Source organism: Orycteropus afer, unplaced genomic scaffold (genome assembly GCF_000298275.1).
Source record: "Orycteropus afer afer isolate SDZICR_OR568_19922 unplaced genomic scaffold, OryAfe1.0 scaffold00025, whole genome shotgun sequence".
Taxonomy (NCBI): Eukaryota; Metazoa; Chordata; class Mammalia; order Tubulidentata; family Orycteropodidae; genus Orycteropus; species Orycteropus afer.
The window spans coordinates 5,275,517-5,289,531 of NW_006921612.1; positions in this window are offsets into that span (position 1 = coordinate 5,275,517).

Below are 14,015 nucleotides of genomic sequence, written 5' to 3' on the forward strand. Positions count from 1 at the left end.
TATTCTGCCCATTTTTTACTTGAATTATTTGTCTTTTTGTTGTTGAGGTGTTAGAGTTTTCTATAAATTCTAGAGATAAGTCCATTGTCAGATATGTCATGACTGAATATTTTTTCTCAATCTGTAGGTTCTCTTTTGACTCTTTTGGAGAAGTCTTTGGAAGCACATAAAAATTTAATTTTTAGAAGGTCACAATCATCTGGTTTCTCTTCTGCTGTCTGTGCATTTTGCATTATGCTTGATAGTCTATTTATGCCATATATATGAGAGCCCCTAAACTTGTCCCTAGTTTTTCCTCTGACCCTCTACTTTTCCAAGTGTGAAATCTTTCTCCAGGGACTGGTCCTTTCTGACAACATGACCAAAGTATGTGAAACAAAGTCTGGCCATTCTCACTTCTAAGGAGCATTCCAGCTGTATTTTCTCCAAGACAGATTTCTTCATTCTTCTGGCAGTCCATGGTATTTTCAATGTTCTTCATCAACACCACAATTCAAATGCATCAATTCTTCTTTGGTCTTCCTTTTTCACTGTCTGGTTTTCACATGTATATGAGGCATATACATGAACTGAACATACCATGGTGTGGCTTAGTCTTCAAAGTGACATCTTTGCTCTTTACACTTTAAAAAGTTTTTTGCTGCAGATCAGCCCAGTGCAGTACATTATCTGATTTCTTGACTGTGACTTCCGGAGGAGTTGATTGTGGATCCAAGTAAATTAAATCTTTGACAACTTCAATCTTTTCTCCATTTATTGTGATGTCACTTACTGGTCCAGTTGTGAGGACTTTAGTTTTCTTTATGTTGAGGTGTAATCTATACTGAAGGCTGTAGTCTTTGATCTTCATCAGTAAGTGCTTCAAGTCCTCTTCACCTTCAGCAAGCAAGGATGTGTCATCTGCATATCGCAGGTTGTTAATGATTCTTCCTCCAATCCGGAGGCTGTGTTCTTCTTCATGTAGTCCAGATTCTCAGAGTATTTGCTCAGCATACAGATTGAATAAGTATGGTGAAAGGATACAACCCTGACACACACCATACAGTATTCCCTTGTTCTATGCCCCTTGTCCCCTTGTTCTGTCCCACCACTCATCTGTCAGTTTGTTGTACCGTGGTGGGTTACATATTGCTGTGATGCTGGAGGCTATGCCACTGGTATTTCAAGTACCAGCAGGGTCACCCATAGTAGGCAGGTTTCAGCGGAGCTTCCAGACTAAGACAGAAAGACAGACTAGAAAGAAGACTAAAAAAAAATGGCCACTGAAAACTGTATGAATAGCAATGAAATGCTCTCTGATATAGTACTGGAAAATTACAAATAGCAGTTCATCCTATAGGCCTGTCTGTTGTTTGGCTGAAAGTTGAGCTGTGGTTGTGAGTTCAGTTCCAGGGTTAAGGACCATAGTCTTGGGGGTTTCACCAGTCTCTCTCAAACCAGTAAGGCTGGTCTCTGTGATAATTTTGAGTTTTCTTCCACATTTTTCTCCCACTTTGTCTAGGACCTTCCCTTGTGATCCCTTTCAGAGTAGTTGGCAGTGGTAGCCAAACACTATCTAGTTATTTGGGTCTCAGGGGCATGGAGGCTGAGATTCACATAGTCCACCATCCCTTGGACTAATTCTTCCATGTGTCTTTGATTTTTCTTCACTCTTGTTTGCTCTGGTCAGGTAGAGATCTTAGATGGCTTTAGATGAATCTTAGGTGGCCACTCTACAGCCTAAATTTTAAGACCCCAAAGCAGGATGTAGAACATTGTCTTTGTGGACTGTGTTATGCCAATTGACTTAGATGTCCCCTTCAGCTGTAGTCCTGAACCCCCAGGCCCAGTGACTCATTTTGATTATGACTAAGGTTTTTGGTTATGACTAAGATGCTTTCATTATTCTGCCCCCTGTTTGCTCTATTATATACATGGATATAATACATGGATATTTTTACAGCATGTACAAATACATATGTAAAAATATCTGCCAAACCTATATATGGTCATGGGTATAGTCCCATTTGCCTACCTGTTCATCTTGCCTGTCTACCTATGTATGGACTCATAGATTAATATCTGTTATTAATGATAATGCAGGGTTGTGTAGGTATTCGTATTTACTTTTGTTGCCTGTAACCCTTGTATACCTCTCTGTGCCTTCCTTTTCCTTAGTGATATATGCTGGTCACTCCCTCTTTGTGTATTCCTTAGTGATATATGCTGGTCACTCCCTCTTTGTGTATTTCCTTTCCCTTCTCTCAAATGTGTTTCTTATCTAGTTGATTTTCCTTCCCCTTCTCTACTATCCCTGGTAAGCAAAGAATGTTTCTTACCCTGTGTAAACTTTTCCTTTACTTTTTATAAGAGTGGGGTTATACAATATTTGCCCTTTTGTGATTCATTTATTTCACTTAACATAGTGTCCTTTAGGTTCGTCCACATTATGAGGTGTTTCTTGGATTCTTTATTATTCTTTAACATTTCATACTATTCCATTGTGTGTATGTACCATAGTTTGTTTATCCATTCATCCACTGACGAACACTTAGGTTGTTTCCATCTCTTTGCTACTGTGAATAGTACTGCAATGAACATGGGTGTGAATATATCTATTTGTGTCCTAGCTCTCATTTCTTTAGGATATATACCTAGTAGTGGGATTACTGGATCAAATGATATTTCTATTTCTAATTTTTTAAGGAAGAACCATACAATTATTCATGGTGGTTGCACCATTTTACAGTCCCATCAGCAGTGTGTGAGAGGTCCAACCTCTCCAGACACTTGCCAGCATTTGTTGTTTTCTGTCTTATTGAACTTTGTTATTAATGCTGGGGTGAGATGATATCTTATTATTGTTTTGATTTGCATCTCTCTAATGGCTAATGGTCATGAGCATTTATTCTTTGATGAAGTGTTTGTTCATGTCCTTTTTGAATCCTTTTTTTTTTAATTGTATTTTTTGTCTTTTTGATGTTGAGGTGTTGAAGTTTTGTATAAATTTTAGAGATAAGTCCCTTGTCACATATGTCATTGCCAAATATTTTTTCCTGAGGTTCTTTTCACACTTTTTTCGGAGAAATCTTTAGATGCATATAAGAATTTAATTTTTAGTTTATTTTCTGCTGTTTAGGCATTTTTGGTTATATTTGATGTCTCTTTATACCACAAGTTATGGCCCCTAAGTTTGCTCCTATTTTCTCTTTGATGATCTTTATAGTTTTAGGTTTTATATTTATGTCTTTGATCCATCTTAAGTTAGCTTTTGTGTATGTGTGAGATATGGATCTTATTTCATTTTTCTGCAAGTGGATATCCAGCTTAAAGAGACTGTCTTCCCTATTTAATGGGTGTCAGCCCTTTGTCAAAGATCAACTGTCTGTAGGTGGATTTACTTCTGGGTTCTCAATTCTGTTCCTCTACTCTATGTGTCTGTTGTTGGAACAATACCAGATTGTTTTTACTACTGTGAATGAATAGTCGATTTTGAGAACGGGAAGTATGAGACCTCCTACTTTGTTTTTCTTCAGTAGTACATTGCTGACCCATGGATTTGGGATTTGCCAGCCTCCACAACTGCATGAACAATTTTCCTTTAAATAAATCTATCTCTATATATTTATCCATCACTCATCTGTCAGTTTGTCATACTGTGGTGGCTTGCATGTTACTGTGAGGCTGGAAGCTATGTCACAGGTATGTCAAATACCATCAGGGTCACTGATGGTGGACAGGTTTCAGCAGAACTTCTAGACTAAGACAAACTCAGAAGAAGGAAAGGGCCATACACTTCTCAAAGAATTGGCCAGTGAAAACCTTATGAATAGCAGTGAAACGCTGTCTGTTATAGTACTTTATAAATAGCCCTGGAGCATTGTCTGATATAATACTGGAAGATGAGCCCCTCAGGTTGGAAGGCACTCAAAATATGATTGTGGAAGAGCTGCCTCATCAGAGTTGAGTCAGTCTTAATGAGTGGATGGAATAAAGCTTTCAGGACTTCCATTTGCTGATATGACGTGACTCAAAATGAGAAGAAACAGCTGCAAACATCCGTTAATAATCAAAGCATAGGATGTACAGAGTATGAATTTAGGAACATTGGAAGTTGTCAGAAATGAAATGGAACACATAAGGATTGATATTCTAAGCATTAGTGAGCTAAAATGGACTGGTTTGGACCATTTTGAATCAGACAACCATATGATCTACTATGCCATGAATGACAATTTGAAGAGTAATCATGTGGCATTCATTGTCACAAAAAAAATGTTTCAAGATCTATCCTGAAATACAGTGCTGTCAGTGATAGGATAATATTGATATACCTACAAGGAAGACCAGTTAATAATACTATTATTCAAATTTACACACCAACCACCAAAGCCAAAGATGAAAAAGTAGAAGATTTTTATCAAATTTGCAGTCTGAAATTGACCAAACATGCAATCAAGATGTGTTGATTATTACTGGTGATTAAAATGCAAAAGTTGGAAACAAAGAAGAAGCATAGGTAGTTGGCAGATATGGCTTGGTGATAGAAATGATTTTGGAGATCATATGATAGAATTTTGCAAGACCAATGACTTATTCATTGCAAATGCCCTTTTTCAAAACTTAAACAGCAGCTATACACATGGACCTCAGCAGAGGAAATACACAGGAATCAGATCTACTACATCTGTTTAAAGAGGAGATGGAGAAGCTCAATATTTTCAGCCAAAACAAGACCAGGAGCTGATTGTGGAACAGACCATCAATTGCTCATATGCAAGTTCAAGTTGAAGCTGAACACAATTAAAAGAAGTCCATAGAGCCAAATTATGACATTGCTTACATGCTAACTGGATTTAGAGACCATCTAAAGAAAAAGATTTGACATACTGAACATCAATGACTGAAAACCAGAGGAATTGTGGGATGACATCAAAAGCATCATACATGAAGAAAGCAAAGGTCATTAAAAGGACAGAAAAGGAAGAAAAGACCAAAATGGGTGTCAGAAGAGATTCTGAAACTTGCTCTTGAATGCAGAGTAGCTAAAGCAAATGGAAGAAATGACAAGATAAAAGAGCTGAACAGAAGATTTCAAAGAGCAGCTTGAGAAGACAAAGCCAATTATTATAATGAAATGTGAAGTTTAATAATGAAATTGAAATCCAGAAAAAGTCCCAAGATCAGCAGGGCATGGCAGGGTATTGAACAATGACTTGGCTACATGCAGGGTTCAAGCATGCCAAAAATCTGGAGACCTTCCTCAAAGCTGCTTCTCATATACTGGAAGCAGACCACATACCTAAAGCAGCTACTCTAGTAGATTCCACCATGGAATTGATTGTCAGTCTCATCATGGGGAATAACTACATCCAGCTGCCCAGACACTTAACCAGGCCCAGCCAAGTTGATAACAACCTTAACTACTACAGATATCATCCTTGGTAAAGTGGAAGGCCATAGAAAAAGGGGAAGGCCTTATGGAATGGATTGACACAGTAGCTGCCATGATGGGATCAAGCATAGCAAGGATTGTGAGGCTGGCACAGCACAGAACAGTGTTTCATTCAGTTGTACCTAGGGTTGCTATGATTCAGAGCTGACTTGACAGCATCTAACAACAACATCCCTTTGCCTTCTTGGCTGCATGTTTTCTCCCAAGAAATCAGAGTTGATTTTTATTGATTGCCCTTTGTAGGTAGCATTTCATTTTTCCCGAGTTGATCTCAAGATTCTTTGTCTTTGGTTTGGGAAAGTTTTATCATGGTATGTCTTGATGATTTTCATTTAGGGTCTGTTCTGTATGGGGTTCATTTAGTTTCTTGGATGGATATCTTTTAGTTTTTCATGATGTTAGGGAAGTTCTCTGCTAACAGTTCTTTGACAATTCTCTCTGTTTTTCTTTTTGTTGTTTGTTTGTTTCCTCCTCCTGTTCTGAAATTCCAATCACATGTAAATTTTTCTTCTTGATAGTGTTCCACATAATTCTTAGCCTTTCTTCATTTTTCTTCATTCTTTTTTTCTTTTTCCTCATACAAATTGGTATCAAGGGATTTGTCCTCTAATTCACCAATCCATTCTTCAATTGATTTGATTCTACTCTTTTGTCCTTCCAGTGTATTAATTGTCTCCACAATTTTAGTGTTAATCTCCTGGATTTTTCATTGCTGTTTTTGTATAGTTTCTATTCATCTATTTTGTCATTTTGCTCTTCAGTTGTTTTCCTGAATTCTTCTAGGGTGTTGTCTGTATTTTCCTTGGTTTTGTTTGTGTTTCGCTAGAGCTCTTAGAAGGCTGTCTATGTATCTCTTTTGAATCCTTTTCAGGTAGTTCTATTACCTGTTCTTCCTAGAGGAGGCTTCCTGGTTCTTTATTTTGGTCACTTGCTTGTGCCATCTTGTCCTGTCCCTTTATTTTATTTGAAGTTGTCTGTTGTTTCCAAGACATTTTGGAGTTGTATTAATTTATTGATTATGTGTTGCCTTTTTTCACCTGGATTTTTTGGTTTGCTTTGTTTTGATTATCTGGGCAGCTGGAGTGGATGTGTTTTTTTTGGTTGCTAGTTTGGCAGCACTAGGGCATTCTCCACCTGTCTCTGCATGGGTAGCATAACTAACTAATGGGAATGTGGGCACAGGTCTCTGTTTGCTGGTTGTGGAGAGCAACTGCAGGCAGAGTGAGCAGGTATTGTCCACCATCTGTCATTGATACAGTGGTGCAAGAGTGGGTAGTAGCACTTATTCATTGGGTGGGACAGTAGGTGATAGTTGTGATAGGTATGGCTGACTAGTAAGGAAACAATGTTTGCCCCCCATTGGATAGGAGCTCTGGTGGCATAGTGCCTAAGACATTTGGCTGCTAACCAGAAGGAAGATTGGACAATCTACTTCTGTAGTGGTACCGCCTTGGAAACCCAAGGAGGGGTCACTATGAGTCAGATCCACCTTGTGATAGGACAGGAAAAAAAAGAAGAAGAAAAATGGGGGAGATGAGAAAAAAAGATGAGTAAAGAAAAAAGAAGAATAAGAGAGAGAAAAATAAACAAACAAAAAGGAAGGAGGAGTGGGAAAAAGAGGGAAAAAAGGGGGGACTGGTGTAGGAGTGGCCACTCAGCAACAGTGGCAGCAGGTGTTGTGCAATTCATGGGAGTGTATGCCTATGGAGGGGGCAGGACCCTGGCATGCAGTGCACACATGTATGCACACTGACAGCAGAGGCCATAGGACACACATCTTGCATTTTCTGGGAGCACAACCTGTCAATTACATGGATGCCAGGTGAACAGAGCATGCGGGTATGCAGCTCGGTCAGCTTGTGGTGTGGTGACTGGTTACAGCTGGAGGGAGGCTGCCTGAACAAACTGAGGGTGTGGACAGTAGCAAGGGGGGGGGGGTTGTTATTAGCCACTTGGTTGTTGGTGGGTAGAGCTCATCCCCAATCACTAGGAAGGTGTTAGGGGGAAAGCAAGAGAAGCATTTCTATGGTTGCAGTTCACTGGCATGGGCCCAGGGCACTTCTGGGTGAGTGCGGCTGATTATCCACTTCCAGCCCAGACTCAGTCAAGTTGGAAACTGCCTGGAGTCGAGTGTCTTGAACTGCCACCCCACAGGGTCTGCATTGACCCTCAACTCAAACTTCCCCTCTGCATTGACCCTCAACTCAAACAACTAGTGTTCACTGATAGTGAGTTGTTTCATCCCCTTTCACTGGACCCCTCCCCACTCTGCAGTAACCTGTGCCACTGGAATTCATGCCTGCTTCCCTGTACTTTCCTCTCCCAGATCCGGCTCATATTCTGCTCACCTTGTTTCACTCTGATCTGTTCACACTATGCATCTGTTCTGATGGGAATTACATTAAGTTGTTTTTTCCTTGCCTGTGTATGACGTCTTCTGTCTCAAAATGGTCATATTTCATCAGGCTCAGGCTTCTCTCTCAGTCACTGTTTTTGCTCTGTCTCCCTTTTCAATTGGTGCTTAATCCAATTCTTTATCCTCTCATTTGATGCTCAGAGGTCCAGGATTATCATCTATATCTATTTCATTCAGTTTTTTCCGGTCTCTGTTGTAGAGGGATTGGGCAGATTGTGCCACCAGGACACCATCTTGTCTTCTCCAGTTTTCATTGGTTGATTTTTTGGAAATAGATTGCTAAACCTTTCTTCCTAGTCTGTTGTAGTCTGGAAACTCCTGTGGTATATTTGTTACAACTAATGAATCAATATTGATATCTTATTATTAACTAAAGTCCATATACTTTACATTAGAGTTCACTCTTTGTTGACAAATGCATAGAGTCATGTGTACACAATTACAATATCATACTGAATAGTTTCATTGCCCTAATGATTTTTATCTGCCTGTACACACATACCTAGGAGCAGAAATTCAAGTATAAGGAAGGGGTGGTTAAAAAAGGCATTCCAACCTCCAGGAATGTGGTATCTGAGTCATCCAGATGTACAAAGAGGGTACATTGGGATGGACAAGAGGAAGATGAAGCCAGAAGACCTGTGTTCTGAAATACCTAGTGCCACTCAGACAGGAATATACCACAAATGGGATGGCTTAAAGAAACAGGACTTTATTCTCTTACAGTTTGGAGGCTTTAAGTTTGAATTCACAGTGCCAGGGTCTAGGGTATGGGTGAAAGCCCCTCAGCCTTGGGCTTCAGCTCTGCCTCTTGCTCCTGGCCCACTGAAGCTAGAGGCATCTCTTCACTCAGGTAGCTACTGGCTGCTGAGGCTAACGAGCCCAAGGTCAACAAATAAAATGGCACAGTCCTGATGTTACCAAACCACATGGCAGGCCATTAATTCAAGTCCATTGTAAGTCCCAAGGTTGGCAGAGCATGGCAGGCTGCTGAACAATGACATGGCTACATGCAGGGTCCAAGCACGCTATAAGCTAGAGGCCATTCCCAAAGCTGCTACTTACATATGGGAAGCAAATCACATCTCTAAAGCAGCTACTCAGCTACTCCAGTAGATCCTATCATGGAGTTGATTACCAGTCTCATCATGGGGAATACTACATCCAGCTGCCCAGCCCCTAGGCCCAGCCAAGTTGACACACAAACTTAACCACCACAACCTGAAAGGTGGGTACATGCCCATCTTTGGTCTTTTACAGCTCTGACATCTGAGGGCTGACCTCTGCAAAGCAAGAGCTGAAGCTTCTTCAGATAAAAATGGTTGACAGGACCAGGGCTGCTCCTCAGATCAACCCTTCTTCACAGTGCCCTGCACCCAGCACCCAGAAATGGGTACCATTAGTGTATACTGAAGCACATTCATTAAAGCCAGCAGACCCTTGGGTGGTCTGATCCAGGCACATTCACTCAAGCCAGGGAAACTCAGCTCACATGATTTTTCTGACACACCAGTTACTTCAGAGGACAGTGTTGGCTTTGAATGCATCAAGAAGGGGCTCTCTCAGCCATGGCTTCTTCTGGCTGGTTCCTGTCAGAATTGGCTGTCCTCTACCTGATGCCCACAAGCAAGGATTCATACTTTAGGGTCAAGGTACTAAGCCAGTGGTGATCTATGATTCATGATATCATGGTGAGACTACATTTGGGCAGAAAGAGTTTGCTAGGTTTGAGTTTCAGTTTGGGATTCAGTCATGGTAGTGTTGAAAGAGCACTGGACTTTGAGTCAAATATCAGCTGTGTGACCCTAGGTAGGTCATACAACCTCTTGGAGCCTCTGTTTCCTCACCTCCCAAAAGAGGATAATATTGGGTGAGTGAGATAACATGTGTAGAAGCATTTTACAACCTACACGAGGACGGATGGCTCATGTTGCTGCCATGTAGTTATTTCTCTAGTTTTATTCAGGCTTGCAAATAATCTTCAGGTTATTGGCACTTATATTTTTGTGTATCAATGTGCACTCCATACATATTAATTCAGTTGAACTGACTAGATCATTTGGGAGCTTGTGAGGATTCATAACAGTCTTAGTAACAAGTCCTATCAATTGTTGTTGTTAGATGCTATCAAGTTGACTCTGACTCATAGTGACCCTATGTACAATAGAACAAAATACTGCCTAGTCATTGTGAACCTACATTGTGGTGAACCTAAATTATCACAGACATTGTACTAGTGCTTTCATATATGTGGGTATTATGCCCATTTTATAGAAGTAGAATACATAAGAACCACCTGGGGATATTGTTAAAATGTAGATTGTGATTCAGTGTATCTGGGCTGGAAATGCTCATTATCAGCAAGGGGTCAAACCAGAATGACCTGGTTCAAAGCCCTGAAAGTTAGTCTTTCTTGTTTTAGCAAAATTGAAAAAGTTGTGAGTTTCTTTTCTTGCCATGGTAAATGCTGTCTTGGAATAGAAATGGGTTAGGCTTGGCTGATTTCCCAGGTCCTCATTCTGAGTCTCAGGTGTCACTGGATGGGACTGTAGGTGGAAGATGAGGACAGATGTCACACCTCTGTGCCTTGTACTTTCCTCTTGTGATCAGAAAGGATTGTAACTCAGGGTTTATGTGCTCCTCTGTCTTCCCCTGGACCTGGTCTTACTTAGCATGACTTCTTGTTGGGTCCCTTGACCTGTGGCCTGGCCCACAGGAGGCACTTCACTCACTTGACAGAAGAATCTGGAAGCTAGACTACATTCTTCCAATCCCTGCTATTTTGACTACTGGAGGTTGACCTTTTGAACATGAGCTTCCTTAGTTATCGTGGGCCATTTTCTCCTAAAAACTGAGTAGAGAAGTCAAACTCCTGATTTGTGGTGCCCTATGTTCTGGTAGCATAGTGCCTAAGGCACTTGACTGCTAACCAGAAGGCTGGAGGTTCAAACCCATCAGCCACTCCTCGGAAGGAAGGTTGGGCAATCTACTTCCATAGTGATACTGCCTCAGAAACCTAAGGAGGGGTTTCTATGAGTAAGGTCCAACTGGACAGAAAATAACAACAACAATGTGTTTTTCATTGATAAATGTGATGGTTATGTTTGTGTGTCAACTTGGCTGGGCCTGGTTGAGTGGCTGGGCAGCCGGTAGCAGTTATTCCCTATGATGAGACTGGCAATCAACTCCATGGTGGGATCCACCACAAGCAGCTGAGTAGCTGCCTTTAGGATATGGTCTGCTTCCTGTATTTAAGGAGAAGCTTTGAGAATGGTCTCTAGCTTATGGCACGCTTTGGTCCTGTATGTAGCTGTGCCATTGCTCAGCAGCCTGCTATGCTCTGCTGACCTTGGGACTTACAATGGACTTAAGTTAATGGCCTGCCATGTGGTTTGGTAACATCAGGACTGTGCCTTTTTACTTGTCAACCGTGGGGCTTCTCAGCCTCAGCAGCCAGCAGCTGTCTGAGTGAAGAAACACCTTAGCTCCAGTGGGCTGGGAGCAGGAGGCAGAGCTGGACCCCAAGGTTGAGGGGCTTTCACCCATCCCCTAGAGCCTGGCACTTTGAACTTGGACTTAAAACCTCTAAATTGTAAGACTAAGCTCCTATTTGTTAAGGCCATCCCATGTGTGGTGTATTCCTGTCAGAGTGGCACTAGGTAACCAGAACAGTATGCTTGAGTCCATTTTGTGTCCTCTACCCTAGTAGAGTCATCTTCCAGAATTGTATCAGACAATATTCTATTGTGATCCATAGAGTTGGATCGAGCATACTAATGACGGTGAAGATGGTGCAGAACCGGACAGTGTTTTGATTTGTTGTACACAGGGTCATCATATGTCAGAGCTGACTTAGTGGTGACTAACAATAGCAACATATTTTCAGTCCTGTTCACTTGAAGTTGATCTTAATGTGTTTGAACGACACAAGACTTTCTTTGCAACACCACACAAAAAAGCTTGAAAACAAAAACAGCCTCTAAAGAGGTTCCTCCTCCTTCCATTCCCAGGGGACCATTCCAAGAGATCCTAGAGCCCCATGCTGTTAGACTGATATTCTCAAATGACTCACCTCTCTATCTTTTTACCAGGAGTTAATAAAACATAAGAGCCCTGTGTCCACAGTCCTGTAGTGATCGCAAAGACCAGGTGGGAAAGAACAGCACAACACAACCCACATGAAGACAGTGGTTCCTACTTCCTCTGTCCATCATGTGAGTCTCCTATATTCCCTTGTAAACAGCTCCCTTCTCATGCCAGTGCTACCTCCCTCCTGCCTGAGTCAGCTCTTTCCTCATGCCTCCCTGGAGGCAGGGATTTTGTCTGCAATGTTTGGTGGCTCTCTGTGCAGTTTCATCATTCAGAGAAGCAATGAGTGTGGATACTAAATAATAGTTATAAAAAAGGAGAAAGAAACCCATGCCAATATTATTACACAAGGTCTGAGGCATTTGAAGGATCTGGTAGAATTACCCACCTGAGTCATAGCCACCTTACTCGTCAGATTCCTCAAATTGTGCAAACATCCCAGTTCCTCATCTAGTGGGTGTTTCCCACTTAGAGTGGGGTTCCAGGGATTTTGATATCTGTTGTTATCTGCTTGTTTTTTTGAGCTTTTCTAGGGGTGAGTGCCTGGGATGCCACAGGACCTGGGAAGTGGGGAGGTTCTTGGGGGAGGTCGATGTGGCCTCTGTGGCTGCCAGGGGTGAGCCCCAGCACTGTATCCTGGTTAAGCCTGGCTTTATTAGCAGGACTTGGCTAAGCAAGGGCCTGGGGCACCAGGGATAAGTGCCAGGACCCTATTCTTCCATATACTTACTCTGCTTGGTCCTGCTAATTGCCCTAGTCTAATTATTGCTAAGTCACATTGTATGTGTCTATTAGATTCACACCATAATTTAAAATCACCTCAACAGTGGTAGAGTTCAGTTCCTTAACATAAAAGAAATTGTGTGAATTTTAAACCCACCTTGGATATATGTTTGAATAACTTTCTTAACATTATCTTCAGTTGGATATTTATCCCAGTAGAGAATGTAAGGATACTGAGTAAAGTTGTCAGGTATGTGGTCCTCATGGTTCCCTCAGACTGTCTCTTAGGAAACAAAGTCCCAAACACTGTGGGACCATGGCCAGATCAGCCTGTAGTGTTCCCTAATGTGGAGCAGATGGCCTGTGGGAAGATCAACAGGGCTGGCTGGAGGGCCTTGCTCAGGCTCCGGCTGAGCCTCTGCCCCCACTGAGGGGAGCTGGGCCACCAGCCTTAGATCTGGAGGGTTCTGGGTTCTCAGCATTGATCTTAAAGAAGGAGGAGTTCACTTCCAAGGGGAGACCCTTTCCCTGCCCTTTATGCCTGCCCTGAACCCGTCTTTCTGTACTTATCTCACTGCCTTATTCTCTGACAGGATACTAAATAATAGTTTATGGTCTCTCCCTGTTGCCTTGCTGGGATTTTGACAGTTTTATGTTCTCTCTTGCTCCAACTCAGAGCACATCAAAAGGCTAAGTTGCTAAAGGAACCTGATGCTGCCAACCCTTGTGTCAGGTACTCGGACACATTCAGGTGGAAATGGGGAGGGGGGGCTCTTGGTGTATACTGTGTTCCCACAAATACCATGAGGCAGGGGGCAGCAATGGTGTCCCTATTTCATATATGAAGAAACGGAGGCGCAGGGATGATAGAAGACTTGCCCGAGGCTATTCCTTTTCACAGAAAATGATGGACCTGGGGCTGGAAGTGGGGCTGTCTGACCACTATCCATCTGCTGTACACCAGCCCCTACTTGTAATGTACACATCTCAGAGCCCAGACTCAGAAGAGGATTCCAGCTCTTGTTCTGGCCTTCAAGCTGACCCTTGCTTTTTAAAATTTAAACAAACACGAATTTCACCACTTTCTGTGTAGATTTTTAGCCTTACTCTGACTGCTATGCTGCCATGAAGGGAATTTGCTAATCCTTCCACAAAGCTTAGAATCAACCTCGTTTATCTGTTTGGAGTATTTGCTTTCTCATGGATAAGAAGTGCTTAAAGTAGGGTTGCCAGCAAACAAAACAGGATGCCTAGTTATATTTGAATTTCAAATAAACAACAAATAATTTTTAGTCCAAATACGTCCTAATTATTATTTGGGACGTACTGAAATTCATGTTTAACTGCTTATCT